At 49.8% G+C, this 15,000-nt stretch overlaps 1 pseudogene; it reads right to left on the reverse strand.

Annotated features, from left to right (window-relative positions):
- Positions 1–35: 35 nt before the first annotated feature.
- Positions 36–15,000, reverse strand: part of LOC124024529 — an 84,980-nt pseudogene continuing 70,015 nt past the window's right edge.

The raw sequence follows: 15,000 nt of genomic DNA on the forward strand, positions 1-15,000 counted from the left end.
TTTCCAGCAGCAATTTAATTATCTTCCACCAGCGCAGTTAAAAGAAGCAGCCTTATTAAAAAGCAATTTCTGTGACATCCTCGTCAAAGGGCTCTCACCGACCCCGAGAACAGGGGGATGGGGGGGGTTGGAGTGAGGGAGAGAGAAACTAAACGCTGATGAACTCAGCTGAAGCCATTAAACAGTAGCTTTAGGCTAAAGAGAGACAGAGGGCCGTTTTGATGTTTTAACCATCGCAGAGGAGAGGGAGGAGAATACAGGAACAGAGACACACTCACATTGGGTCACAGTCTTAGGGTCACACACACACGGACAATAACTAAAGTTGTTGCTGTTCTCTTGACTCCTATGCCCGCGTACACTAACAAAGGCTTGTGCACTAATGAAAAAGAAGGCTGATTCACCATCTAACACACGTGCACACACTCATGGTCTCTCTCCCACGTCCTCACCTTGCTCCAGTTGGCCCGCTTCAGCTGCACTTCAGGCTTGTACTCCTTCTTGGGCGACAGGCCAAAGGGCAGAGGGGGTGGCACAGGGGCTCCCCAGCCTCCCATACCAGGAGGAGGAGGGGGCATGCCCATGCCAGGTGCAGGAGGGGGTGGAGGGGGCATTCCAGGACCACCAGGGAGTGGAGGAGGGGGAGGGGGCCGGGCATCCCTGGTAGGGGAGGAGGGGGAGGGGGCCGGGCATCCCTGGTAGGGGAGGAGGGGGAGGGGGCCAGGCATCCCTGGTAGGGGAGGAGGGGAGGGGGGGCTGGCATCCCTGGTAGGGGAGGAGGGGAGGGGGGCTGGCATCCCTGGTAGAGGTGGTGGCGGAGGGGGCCAGGCATCCCTGGTAGGGGAGGAGAGAGGAATGTTTGTCCAGGTAGGGGTGGAGGAGGGGGCACAGGCATCCTAACTTGCCCTGGGAGAGGGGGGGCAGTGGGAGGAGCAGGGCCAACTGGGACATGGACCGTGACAACTCTGGTCTTGGCCTCCTCCAGATCCTTATTGAGTGTCTCTATCTGGAGAGTGAGAGAGAGGGACGGATAGAAGAGAGAGAGAAACATATACTAGTTAGAGGAGATTTTACTTTACTGCATGAAAGCACAATACTACTAAACCATGAGAGGACATTTTGTGTCTTTCTAAATTAGTGTGTGTGTGTGTGTGTGTGTGTGTGTGTGTGTGTGTGTGTGTGTGTGTGTGTGTGTGTGTGTGTGTGTGTGTGTGTGTGTGTGTGTGTGTGTGTGTGTGTGTGTGTGTGTGTGTGTGTGTGCCAACATGTTCTTGTGACTGAGGGACAGAGAATTGCTCCTCACTGAACTCTGGCTGTCCTTATGGGCATTCCGACAGATGAAGCGCACAGCCTCAAATGGGGGGAAAGTGAGAGACATGTGAATAGTGTTGTCGCGATACCAGATTTTTTACTTCCGATACCAGGTTTAGTAGCACGATACTCGATACCGTCGCGATACTCCATACTGTCACGACACCAGAAGTCAGAGAATGGCACTTGATCCAGACAGATCAATTCAGCTACTGCTCTGTACAAAGCATGGGCGTCTTCTGAGTTCAATATAATTAAATTTCAAAATTGTTCAAAAGGACTACACAAATGCTACAATTAATTTCACTTTGTTTCTACCAATCTAACTAGAAAACAACAATAGTAATACATTAATTTGTCTATTGATAAAGTGTGTAAATGAAGTTGTAGTGTAGGCCTAGTCACAATACAGGTGAATGCGCATTATTCAACAGGTAAGTTGAGCTTGTTTTAGCTGATTTCACGGGGCTACAGATGACAAACAATCCCTTCTGTTTACGACTTATTTTAATAGCAACTGCTAAGAACATTTTATTGTACAGATCAACAACATTGGCATAGAAGGAGCAATGGCTTCTTTTAGAAAAGTGTGCGCCGCGTCAAAGAAAGTAACGATGCCGTCCGTGAGGCAGAATGCGGCTGTGGTATCCGACTTTGTGGCTGTGGAATCTACTGGAAAACGTTTTTGGTGACAATCAGCATATTTTGCTTTTACGGTTTGCATATTATCAGAAACAAAGTACCAGGGTAGAGTGAACTGATGTTGCTTCAGGTGTAAGCTAGCAGGGAAAGTTATCCTACGATTAAAGGTGGAAGCTACCGGTGTCTTGCTTTGTAAAAGTATTCCAGCCTGTATGGACATTGTTCTGCGACAACAGTAAGGAACAGTTTCAACACTTCTACATACCATCGCTGCATTATTCCAGTGTGTTAAAGTCCGTGCAGCATCAGTGGGGAGACAACAACGCAGGCCAGACTTTGCTCTTCGAGCTATAAAAAGGGGCTGAGCTGATGGACCTGATCCTCTCCATTTCAGTGTGCCGTGCAACGCTACACGGGAAGACACTGAAGGGGCTGCGTCTCAAACGGGGGGGGGGATGATCTGTTGACGAAAGGGTCTTTGATACGTGTGGTGATGTGGGGACGTACTGTTGGACGTGCGTGAGAGACCATGAGATGATTCTGCTGGCCTCAGCCTGCTGGGGAAGGAACCTGTCCGTCCATCAGACACACTTCCGTGGACACACACACATACACACACACACAGTGATGTGTGCAGACGTGTGTGTGTGTGTAACATGTCAGATGAGCTGTTCAGTACATGCTCTGTGTGTCACTATGAGGCAGGGTGCAACTGGTGGAGAACTGGGACTCACTTCTCTTCCTCCCTCCCTTCATCCTCCTCATCTCCCTCCCTCCCATCTCTCTGTGTGTCAGTTGAGTCTAACACTGAGATACTTGCCGCTGAAGCCCTCAGTATTTTCTCCTCCGTAGGTATTGGTGAAGGGGAGTTTAGAGAGCTCTATTCCACTCTTAAAATGGTAGAGTAGCGGAAGTTGGAGCTCTGGTGTCCTGAGTGTGTGCACATGCGTATCCGTGTGTTTGTGTACGTGTGTGTGTATGTGCGTGTGCACATGCGTATCCGTGTGTTTGTGTACGTGTGTGTGTATGTGCGTGTGCACATGCGTATCCGTGTGTTTGTGTACGTGTGTGTGTATGTGCGTGCGCACATGCGTATCCGCGCGTGTGTGTGCGTGCGCGTGCACATGCGTATCCGCGCGTGTGTGTGCGTGCGCGCACATGCGTATCCGCGTATCCGTGTGCGCGCACATGCGTATCGCGCGCGTATCCGTGTGCGCGCATGCATCCGTGTGCGCGCATGCGTATCCGTGTGCGCGCACATGCGTATCCGTGTGCGCGCACATGCGTATCCGTGTGCGCGCACATGCGTATCCGTGTGCGCGCACATGCGTATCCGTGTGCGCGCACATGCGTATCCGTGTGCGCGCACATGCGTATCCGTGTGCGCGCACATGCGTATCCGTGTGCGCGCACATGCGTATCCGTGTGCGCGCACATGCGTATCCGTGTGCGCGCACATGCGTATCCGTGTGCGCGCACATGCGTATCCGTGTGTGTGTGTGTGTGTGTGTGTGTGTGTGTGTGTGTGTGTGTGTGTGTGTGTGTGTGTGTGTGTGTGTGTGTGTGTGTGTGTGTGTGCACGTGCGTGCGTGTGTGTGTGTGCGTGCGTGTGTGCACGTGCGTACCTGTTCTTTGAACGTGTTGATCTGTCCCAGTAAGGTCTGATTCTCGCTCTCACTCGCCTGCTTCTCAGAGCCCAGAATCTCCTTCTCAGTGGCCAGCTCCTGGACTCTCTGTTCATAGTCTCCCTCCATCTTCTTCAGCTCCGCCTGCAGCTCATGGCGCGCCGTCAGCTCTGCATTCAGCTACGGGGTAGAGAGAGTAGCAGTCAGGCCACAAAATGTGTACAGAGGCTTATTAAAAATGGCACAGAGCTCAATGTCAAGTTATTGAGCAATGTGAGTTTACAGGGTTAAAAAACAAAACAAAACACAAAACAAGAGTCCAATGAAAATAATACAAACACACATATTCAAATACACTTCACACACAGCTGGTTTGGTGTTTCATTTGCAGATACTAGTTTCCCTCATCTTACAGACAGCTTTCTGACAGTCTCATCCCTAATCCTTCCAGTAAGAGTATGTCAGCAACTACCCTATCAACCAATGTGTGTGTGTGTGTGTGTGTGTGTGTGTGTGTGTGTGTGTATCGTCAGTGGCAGACACCGAGTGTGGTAGTCCATATTACCATGGGAATAGGTATGTTAATGTGGGTTTCAGCGTGTGAACGTGTGTGTGTGTGTGTGTGTGTACACGTGTGATGGAGATAGTTTCAGCTCACTCTTTACAATTACCCTGTCAGACTTATTTGTTGTGTGTGTGTGTTAATGTGTGTTCTCCATCAGGAAGCGGTCAGGCATGTGTGTATTCATTCTCCTCATTTAGACTGGTAGTTGTGTGTCAGGTAGAGGTGAGTTCGGAGAGAATCTCATTACAATCCTGTGTGTGTGTGTCTGTGCATTTCACCTTCTTCTCCAGCTCTATGGCCTTGGCCTCACTGCTCTGCACCTTGGTCTTGTCCACCATGTTGTCTGTGGGGAGACAGAGCGAGGGATGAGAGGAGGGGCGAGAGTGCGCTTCAGGCAGAACTGATCACGTCTCAGAGATGAGGCATTGTGCCCTTCAGTCTGGCGCTCGTACACACACACACACACACACACACACACACACACACACACACACACACACACACACACACACACACACACACACACACACACACACACACACACACACACACACACACACACACACACACACACACACACACACACACACACACACACACACACACACACACACACACACACACACGGCGCCCTTCACTCTGCCTGCGTATCCATCAGTCTGCCATTCTTTATCACACACCTCAAAGTCTAGATCTGTGAGTCGATTGCCCAGGCATCTCATTATGTAGTCTGATCCGATCTGTGGGGAGCAGTCACTACCCATCTACACACCCACAGAGACACCCACAGAGACACCCACAGAGACACCCACAGAGACACCCACAGAGACACCCACAGAGACACCCACAGAGACACCCACATCTGCCACTAATCTTCTATTCTCTCACACTTTATTCTATTTATCTTTCTCACATTTTCATTCGGTTTTCCATTTTCAACCCCGTCTAAAGAAACTGAACGGAGAAACAGCCCCAGGAGACGGAGCTTGGGCTGGCACAACTACCGTATCATTTTGGAACTGACGATTATGGATGAAGACCGTTGTGAAAATAAAATAACAGTCATGAGCGTAGTCAAAAACATTTTTTTAAAGAACCATTTTGTGATTGTGTGGAACAAACTGCTGACCGAAGACAGGACGCCCGGGCATTTGTGCGGTTGAGTCCATTTCCGCGGTTACATGGACTCCTTACAACGTGATGAAACAAGCAAGTATTTCTAGCAAAGGAGTCTATGGTTGCCTAGGCAACAACCCCCTTCCAGCAGCAGCACATGTATGTGCGTAATAAAAAAACATTTTTAAAAAAGGACCAAAAACCATCATTCAAATTTCTATGACAGTCACTGCCCAAGACGGAACCTCTGACTGACCCATCAGGGTGGCTCGATAAGCAGGGGGTGGAGTCAGGGAATGCCTATTTGGCCAATAGGTGGTGGTTGTTGGTGGGACTGGAGTCTACTGGTGGTAAGGGGTCCCCGGGGTTAGGCTGAGCATGTGCAGAAACGTCTGCTCGGCGTGGAAGGGAAGGCTACCGGGGGATTTGCAGAGAGAGAGAGAGAGAGAGAGAGAGAGAGACCAACAAGGTACAGCGCTCAGAGAAAGAGGGAGGGAGAGAGAGAGACCAACAAGGTACAGCGCTCAGAGAAAGAGGGAGGGAGAGAGACCAACAAGGTACAGCGCTCAGAGAAAGAGGGAGGGAGAGAGAGAGAGACCAACAAGGTACAGCGCTCAGAGAAAGAGGGAGGGAGAGCGAGAGAGAGAGACCAACAAGGTACAGCGCTCAGAGAAAGAGGGAGGGAGAGAGAGACCAACAAGGCACAGCGCTCAGAGAAAGAGGGAGGGAGAGAGAGAGAGACCAACAAGGTACAGCGCTCAGAGAAAGAGGGAGGGAGAGAGAGAGAGACCAACAAGGTACAGCGCTCAGAGAAAGAGGGAGGGAGAGAGAGAGAGACCAACAAGGCACAGCGCTCAGAGAAAGAGGGAGGGAGAGAAAGAGAGAGACCAACAAGGCACAGCGCTCAGAGAAAGAGGGAGGGAGAGAGAGACCAACAAGGTACAGCGCTCAGAGAAAGAGGGAGGGAGAGAGAGAGAGACCAACAAGGTACAGCGCTCAGAGAAAGAGGGAGGGAGAGAGAGAGAGACCAACAAGGTACAGCGCTCAGAGAAAGAGGGAGGGAGAGAGAGAGAGAGAGAGAGACCAACAAGGTACAGCGCTCAGAGAAAGAGACCAACAAGGCACAGCGCTCAGAGAAAGAGGGAGAGAGAGAGACCAACAAGGTACAGCGCTCAGAGAAAGAGGGAGGGAGAGAGAGAGAGCGAGAGAGAGACCAACAAGGCACAGCGCTAAGAGAAAGAGGGAGGGAGAGAGAGAGACCAACAAGGCACAGCGCTCAGAGAAAGAGGGAGGGAGAGGAGAGAGAGACCAACAAGGCACAGCGCTCAGAGAAAGAGGGAGGGAGAGAGAGAGAGAGACCAACAAGGCACAGCGCTCAGAGAAAGAGGGAGGGAGAGAGAGAGAGACCAACAAGGCACAGCGCTCAGAGAAAGAGGGAGGGAGAGAGAGAGACCAACAAGGCACAGCGCTCAGAGAAAGAGGGAGAGAGAGAGAGAGAGACCAACAAGGCACAGCGCTCAGAGAAAGAGGGAGGGAGAGAGAGAGACCAACAAGGCACAGCGCTCAGAGAAAGAGGGAGGGAGAGAGAGAGACCAACAAGGCACAGCGCTCAGAGAAAGAGGGAGGGAGAGAGACCAACAAGGTACAGCGCTCAGAGAAAGAGGGAGGGAGAGAGAGAGAGTGACCAACAAGGCCTAGCGCTCAGAGAAAGAGGGAGGGAGAGAGAGAGAGTGACCAACAAGGCCTAGCGCTCAGAGAAAGAGGGAGGGAGAGAGAGACCAACAAGGCACAGCGCTCAGAGAAAGAGGGAGGGAGAGAGAGAGAGACCAACAAGGCACAGCGCTCAGAGAAAGAGGGAGGGAGAGAGAGACCAACAAGGCACAGCGCTCAGAGAAAGAGAGAGGGAGAGAGAGAGACCAACAAGGCACAGCGCTCAGAGAAAGAGGGAGGGAGAGAGAGAGAGTGACCAACAAGGCACAGTGCTCAGAGAAAGAGGGAGGGAGAGAGAGAGACCAACAAGGCACAGCGCTCAGAGAAAGAGGGAGGGAGAGAGAGAGAGTGACCAACAAGGCACAGCGCTCAGAGAAAGAGGGAGGGAGAGAGAGAGACCAACAAGGCACAGCGCTCAGAGAAAGAGGGAGGGAGAGAGAGACCAACAAGGCACAGCGCTCAGAGAAAGAGGGAGGGAGAGAGAGACCAACAAGGCACAGCGCTCAGAGAAAGAGGGAGGGAGAGAGAGACCAACAAGGCACAGCGCTCAGAGAAAGAGGGAGGGAGAGAGAGAGTGACCAACAAGGCACAGCGCTCAGAGAAAGAGGGAGGGAGAGAGAGACCAACAAGGCACAGCGCTCAGAGAAAGAGGGAGGGAGAGAGAGAGAGTGACCAACAAGGCACAGCGCTCAGAGAAAGAGGGAGGGAGAGAGAGAGAGTGACCAACAAGGCACAGCGCTCAGAGAAAGAGGGAGGGAGAGAGAGACCAACAAGGCACAGGGCTCAGAGAAAGAGGGAGGGAGAGAGAGAGAGTGACCAACAAGGCACAGCGCTCAGAGAAAGAGGGAGGGAGAGAGAGAGAGACCAACAAGGCACAGCGCTCAGAGAAAGAGGGAGGGAGAGAGAGACCAACAAGGCACAGCGCTCAGAGAAAGAGGGAGGGAGAGAGAGAGAGTGACCAACAAGGCACAGCGCTCAGAGAAAGAGGGAGGGAGAGAGAGACCAACAAGGCACAGCGCTCAGAGAAAGAGGGAGGGAGAGAGAGACCAACAAGGCACAGCGCTCAGAGAAAGAGGGAGGGAGAGAGACCAACAAGGCACAGCGCTCAGAGAAAGAGGGAGGGAGAGAGAGAGAGTGACCAACAAGGCACAGCGCTCAGAGAAAGAGGGAGGGAGAGAGAGAGACCAACAAGGCACAGCGCTCAGAGAAAGAGGGAGGGAGAGAGAGACCAACAAGGCACTAAGAGAAAGAGGGAGGGAGAGAGACCAGCGCTCAGAGAAAGAGGGAGGGAGAGAGAGACCAACAAGGCACAGCGCTCAGAGAAAGAGGGAGGGGAGAGAGTGACCAACAAGGCACAGCGCTCAGAGAAAGAGGGAGGGGAGAGAGAGAGACCAACAAGGCACAGCGCTCAGAGAAAGAGGGAGGGAGAGAGAGACCAACAAGGCACAGCGCTCAGAGAAAGAGGGAGGGAGAGAGAGAGTGACCAACAAGGCACAGCGCTCAGAGAAAGAGGGAGGGAGAGAGAGAGTGACCAACAAGGCACAGCGCTCAGAGAAAGAGGGAGGGAGAGAGAGACCAACAAGGCACAGGGCTCAGAGAAAGAGGGAGGGAGAGAGAGAGAGAGACCAACAAGGCACAGCGCTCAGAGAAAGAGGGAGGGAGAGAGAGAGACCAACAAGGCACAGCGCTCAGAGAAAGAGGGAGGGAGAGAGAGACCAACAAGGCACAGCGCTCAGAGAAAAGAGGGAGGGAGAGAGAGACCAACAAGGCACAGCGCTCAGAGAAAGAGGGAGGGGGAGAGAGAGAGAGTGACCAACAAGGCACAGCGCTCAGAGAAAGAGGGAGGGAGAGAGAGACCAACAAGGCACAGCGCTCAGAGAAAGAGGGAGGGAGAGAGAGACCAACAAGGCACAGCGCTCAGAGAAAGAGGGAGGGAGAGAGAGACCAACAAGGCACAGCGCTCAGAGAAAGAGGGAGGGAGAGAGAGAGAGTGACCAACAAGGCACAGCGCTCAGAGAAAGAGGGAGGGAGAGAGACCAACAAGGCACAGCGCTCAGAGAAAGAGGGAGGGAGAGAGAGAGTGACCAACAAGGCACAGCGCTCAGAGAAAGAGGGAGGGAGAGAGAGAGAGACCAACAAGGCACAGCGCTCAGAGAAAGAGGGAGGGAGAGAGAGAGAGTGACCAACAAGGCACAGCGCTCAGAGAAAGAGGGAGGGAGAGAGAGACCAACAAGGCACAGCGCTCAGAGAAAGAGGGAGGGAGAGAGAGAGACCAACAAGGCACAGCGCTCAGAGAAAGAGGGAGGGGAGAGAGAGAGACCAACAAGGCACAGCGCTCAGAGAAAGAGGGAGGGAGAGAGAGACCAACAAGGCACAGCGCTCAGAGAAAGAGGGAGGGGAGAGAGAGACCAACAAGGCACAGCGCTCAGAGAAAGAGGGAGGGAGAGAGAGAGACCAACAAGGCACAGCGCTCAGAGAAAGAGGGAGGGAGAGAGACCAACAAGGCACAGCGCTCAGAGAAAGAGGGAGGGAGAGAGAGAGACCAACAAGGCACAGCGCTCAGAGAAAGAGGGAGGGAGAGAGACCAACAAGGTACAGCGCTCAGAGAAAGAGGGAGGGAGAGAGACCAACAAGGTACAGCGCTCAGAGAAAGAGGGAGGGAGAGAGAGAGAGACCAACAAGGCACAGCGCTCAGAGAAAGAGGGAGGGAGAGAGAGAGACCAACAAGGCACAGCGCTCAGAGAAAGAGGGAGGGAGAGAGAGAGAGTGACCAACAAGGCACAGCGCTCAGAGAAAGGGGGAGGGAGAGAGAGACCAACAAGGCACAGCGCTCAGAGAAAGAGGGAGGGAGAGAGAGAGAGACCAACAAGGCACAGCGCTCAGAGAAAGAGGGAGGGAGAGAGAGAGAGTGACCAACAAGGCACAGCGCTCAGAGAAAGAGGGAGAGAGAAATAAGACAAAGAGAGAATAATCCAGGAACAACATTAAAAGAAGAAAAATAAGTTGAGAAATTGAGAAAAGATCCAAACCGGATAAGAAAAGAGAAGGAGAGAAAGAATGACGAACAGAAAATAGTGGATGGGAGAGAAGAGGGAACACGAGTGAGGAGAGGGAGCAGTTCTGTTGTCTGTGAGGGAGAGTGAGTCCACGCCGTCATCAGACCAGGACTAAATGGAACAAGCCTCTAACAGAAAAGAAACTACTGTGTGCACAATTTACAGAGTTCAAAGAAAAACACGAAATAATGCATGCAAGGCAGAGTTGGGCTGCTTTCCACCGATAATAACAGCCTTAAAAGGAGGCCAGAGTGTGGGTACGCATTCAGAAGCAATATATATATATATATAGAAATATAAAAAGAGAGAGACAGAAGGTTGTAGACTGGAGCTGAGACAGCAAGTTTCTTTGGTCTGGTGACCTGTTCTCCTGCTTTATGGGCCGCTGTCGTCGTCGAGCTCCACGTTCTCCATGCACCAAGTTGTAAGACTACACCATGGTTACAACCACTAAAATAACCCCCCCCCACCTCTGGTTCCCCCTTGTGGTAGCTGTAGAACAGCAAGCTTGTTTCAGAACCGCTCCGTGTGTTTGCGTGTATGCACACATGGAACTCTATGGAGTAGCTCTCTTACCAATTAACCCCTCAACGTCCAGGCTGAGATTACGACACTTGAAGTCTGGGTCGGCTCCGTTCCTGTGCAACACGATCTGAGCTATACACTCATCTATCAGCTTGTAGTACTGGGGCCTGGAAGACAGAGACACAGAGACACAGAGACACAGAGAGACAGACAGAGACAGAGAGACAGACAGAGACAGACAGAGAAGAGAGAGAGACAGAGAAGAGAGAGAGAGATACAGAGAAGAGAGAGATACAGAGAAGAGAGAGATACAGAGAAGAGAGAGATACAGAGAAGAGAGAGATACAGAGAAGAGAGAGACAGAGAGATACAGAGAAGAGAGAGACAGAGAGAGATACAGAGAAGAGAGAGATACAGAGAAGAGAGAGATACAGAGAAGAGAGATACAGTTGTAAATGTAAATGTAAGAGAGATACAGAGAAGAGAGAGATACAGAGAAGAGAGAGACAGAGAGATACAGAGGAGACAGAGAGATACAGAGAAGAGAGAGACAGAGAGATACAGAGAAGAGAGAGACAGAGAGATACAGAGAAGAGAGAGACATACAGAGGAGACAGAGAGATACAGAGAACAGAGAGATACAGAGAAGAGAGAGATACAGAGAAGAGAGAGACAGAGAGATACAGAGGAGACAGAGAGATACAGAGAAGAGAGAGACAGAGAGATACAGAGGAGACAGAGAGATACAGAGAGAGACAGAGAGATACAGAGAAGAGAGAGACAGAGACATACAGAGGAGACAGAGAGATACAGAGAACAGAGAGATACAGAGAAGAGAGAGACAGAGAGATACAGAGGAGACAGAGAGATACAGAGGAGACAGAGAGATACAGAGAAGAGAGAGACAGAGAGATACAGAGAAGAGAGAGACAGAGAGATACAGAGAAGAGAGAGACAGAGAGATACAGAGAAGAGAGAGACAGAGACATACAGAGAAGACAGAGAGATACAGAGAAGAGAGAGATACAGAGAAGAGAGAGATACAGAGGAGACAGAGATACAGAGAAGAGAGAGACAGAGAGATACAGAGAAGAGAGAGACAGAGAGATACAGAGAAGAGAGAGACAGAGAGATACAGAGAAGAGAGAGACAGAGAGATACAGAGAAGAGAGAGACAGAGAGATACAGAGAAGAGAGAGACAGAGGGATACAGAGAAGAGAGATACAGAGAGAGACAGAGAGATACAGAGAGAGACAGAGAGATACAGAGAGAGACAGAGAGATACAGAGAAGAGAGAGACAGAGAGATACAGAGAAGAGAGAGACAGAGAGATACAGAGAACAGAGAGATACAGAGAAGAGAGAGATACAGAGAGAGAGAGATACAGAGACAGAGAGAGACAGAGAGATACAGAGAGACAGAGAGATACAGAGAGACCAACAGAGAGACAGAGATACAGAGAAGAGAGAGACAGAGAGATACAGAGAAGAGAGAGACATACAGAGGAGACAGAGAGATACAGAGAACAGAGAGATAGAGAGAAGAGAGAGATACAGAGAACAGAGAGATACAGAGAAGAGAGAGATAAAGAGAAGAGAGAGATACAGAGAAGAGAGAGATACAGAGAAGAGAGAGATACAGAGAAGAGAGAGATACAGAGAAGAGAGAGATACAGAGAAGAGAGAGATACAGAGGAGACAGAGAGACAGAGACAGACAGAGAAGAGAGAGATACAGAGAAGAGAGACAGAGAGATACAGAGAAGAGAGATACAGAGAGATACAGAGAAGAGAGACAGAGAGATACAGAGAAGAGAGAGATACAGAGAAGAGAGACAGAGAGATACAGAGAAGAGAGAGATACAGAGAAGAGAGAGATACAGAGAAGAGAGAGATACAGAGAAGAGAGAGATACAGAGAAGAGAGAGATACAGAGAAAGCACAGAGATACAGAGAAGAGAGAGATACAGAGAAGAGAGAGACCAACAGAGAAGACAGAGATACAGAGAAGAGAGAGATACAGAGGAGAGAGAGAGACAGAGAACAGAGACAGAGAGATACAGAGAAGAGAGACAGAGAGATACAGAGAAGAGAGACAGAGAGATACAGAGAAGAGAGACAGAGAGATACAGAGAAGAGAGACAGAGAGATACAGAGAAGAGAGACAGAGAGATACAGAGAAGAGAGACAGAGAGATACAGAGAGATACAGAGGAGACAGAGAGATACAGAGAAGAGAGACAGAGACGACAGACAGAGACAGAGAAGACAGACAGAGACAGACAGAGACAGAGAAGACAGACAGAGACAGACAGAGACAGAGAAGACAGACAGAGACAGAGAAGACAGACAGAGAAGAGAGAGAGATACAGAGAAGAGAGAGAGATACAGAGAAGAGAGAGAGATACAGAGAAGAGAGAGAGATACAGAGAAGAGAGAGAGATACAGAGAAGAGAGAGAGATACAGAGAAGAGAGAGAGATACAGAGAAGAGAGAGAGATACAGAGAAGAGAGAGAGATACAGAGAAGAGAGACCAGATACAGAGAAGAGAGAGAGATACAGAGAGAGAGAGAGACAGAAGAAGAGAGATACAGAGCTCAGAGAGATACAGAGGGAGAGAGAGAGACAGAGAAGAGAGAGAGATACAGAGAAGAGAGAGAAGAGAGAGAGAGATACAGAGAAGAGAGAGAGATACAGAGAAGAGAGACAGAGACAGACAGAGACAGAGAAGAGAGACAGAGACAGACAGAGACAGAGACAGAGAAGAGAGACAGAGAGATACAGAGAAGAGAGACAGAGAGACAGAGAAGAGAGAGAGATACAGAGAAGAGAGAGAGATACAGAGAAGAGAGAGATACAGAGAAGAGAGAGACAGAGAGATACAGAGAAGAGAGAGACAGAGAGAGATACAGAGAAGAGAGAGATACAGAGAAGAGAGAGATACAGAGAAGAGAGATACAGTTGTAAATGTAAAAAAGAGATACAGAAGAGAGAGATACAGAGAAGAGAGAGACGGAGAGATACAGAGGAGACAGAGATACAGAGAAGAGAGAGACAGAGAGATACAGAGAAGAGAGAGACAGAGAGATACAGAGAGAAGAGAGACATACAGAGGAGACAGAGAGATACAGAGAACAGAGAGATACAGAGAAAGAGAGATACAGACAGAGAGAGAGACAGAGAGATACAGAGAGACAGAGAGATACAGAGAAGAGAGAGACAGAGAGATACAGAGGAGACAGAGAGATACAGAACAGAGAGACAGAGAGATACAGAGAAGAGAGAGACATACAGAGAAGAGAGAGACAGAGACATACAGAGGAGACAGAGAGATACAGAGAACAGAGATACAGAGAAGAGAGAGACAGAGAGATACAGAGGAGACAGAGAGATACAGAAGAGAGAGACAGAGAGATACAGAGAAGAGAGAGACAGAGAGATACAGAGAAAGAGAGACAGAGAGATACAGAGAAGAGAGAGACAGAGAGATACAGAGAGAGAGAGAGACAGAGGGAGACAGAGATACAGAGAGATACAGAGAAGAGAGAGATACAGAGAAGAGAGAGACAGAGAGATACAGAGAAGAGAGAGACAGAGGGAGACAGAGAGATACAGAGGGAGACAGAGAGATACAGAGAAGAGAGAGACAGAGAGATACAGAGAAGAGAGAGACAGAGAGATACAGAGAAGAGAGAGACAGAGACATACAGAGGAGACAGAGAGATACAGAGAAGAGAGAGATACAGAGAAGAGAGAGACACAGAGAAGAGAGAGACAGAGAGATACAGAGGAGACAGAGAGATACAGAGAAGAGAGAGACAGAGAGATACAGAGAAGAGAGAGACAGAGAGATACAGAGAAGAGAGAGACAGAGAGATACAGAGAAGAGAGAGACAGAGAGATACAGAGAAGAGAGAGACAGAGAGACAGAGAGATACAGAGAGAGACAGAGAGATACAGAGAGAGACAGAGAGATACAGAGAAGAGAGAGGGAGAGGAGAGAGAGAGAGACAGAGAGATACAGAGAACAGAGAGATACAGAGAAAGAGAGACAGAGAGATACAGAGGAGACAGAGAGATACCAGACAAGAGAGACAGAGAGATACAGAGAAAGAGAGACAGAGATACAGAGAAGAGAGAGACATACAGAGGAGACAGAGAGATACAGAGAACAGAGAGATACAGAGAAGAGAGAGATACAGAGAAGAGAGAGATACAGAGAAGAGAGAGATACAGAGAAGAGAGAGATACAGAGAAGAGAGAGATACAGAGAGAGAGAGATACAGAGAGAGAGAGATACAGACAAGACAGAGAAGAGAGAGATACAGAGGAGACAGAGAGATACAGAGAAGAGAGACAGAGACAGACAGAGAAGAGAGAGATACAGAGAAGAGAGACAGAGAGATACAGAGAAGAGAGACAGAGAGATACAGAGAAGAAAGAGATACAGA

Source organism: Oncorhynchus gorbuscha, unplaced genomic scaffold (genome assembly GCF_021184085.1).
Source record: "Oncorhynchus gorbuscha isolate QuinsamMale2020 ecotype Even-year unplaced genomic scaffold, OgorEven_v1.0 Un_scaffold_1912, whole genome shotgun sequence".
NCBI lineage: Eukaryota > Metazoa > Chordata > Actinopteri > Salmoniformes > Salmonidae > Oncorhynchus > Oncorhynchus gorbuscha.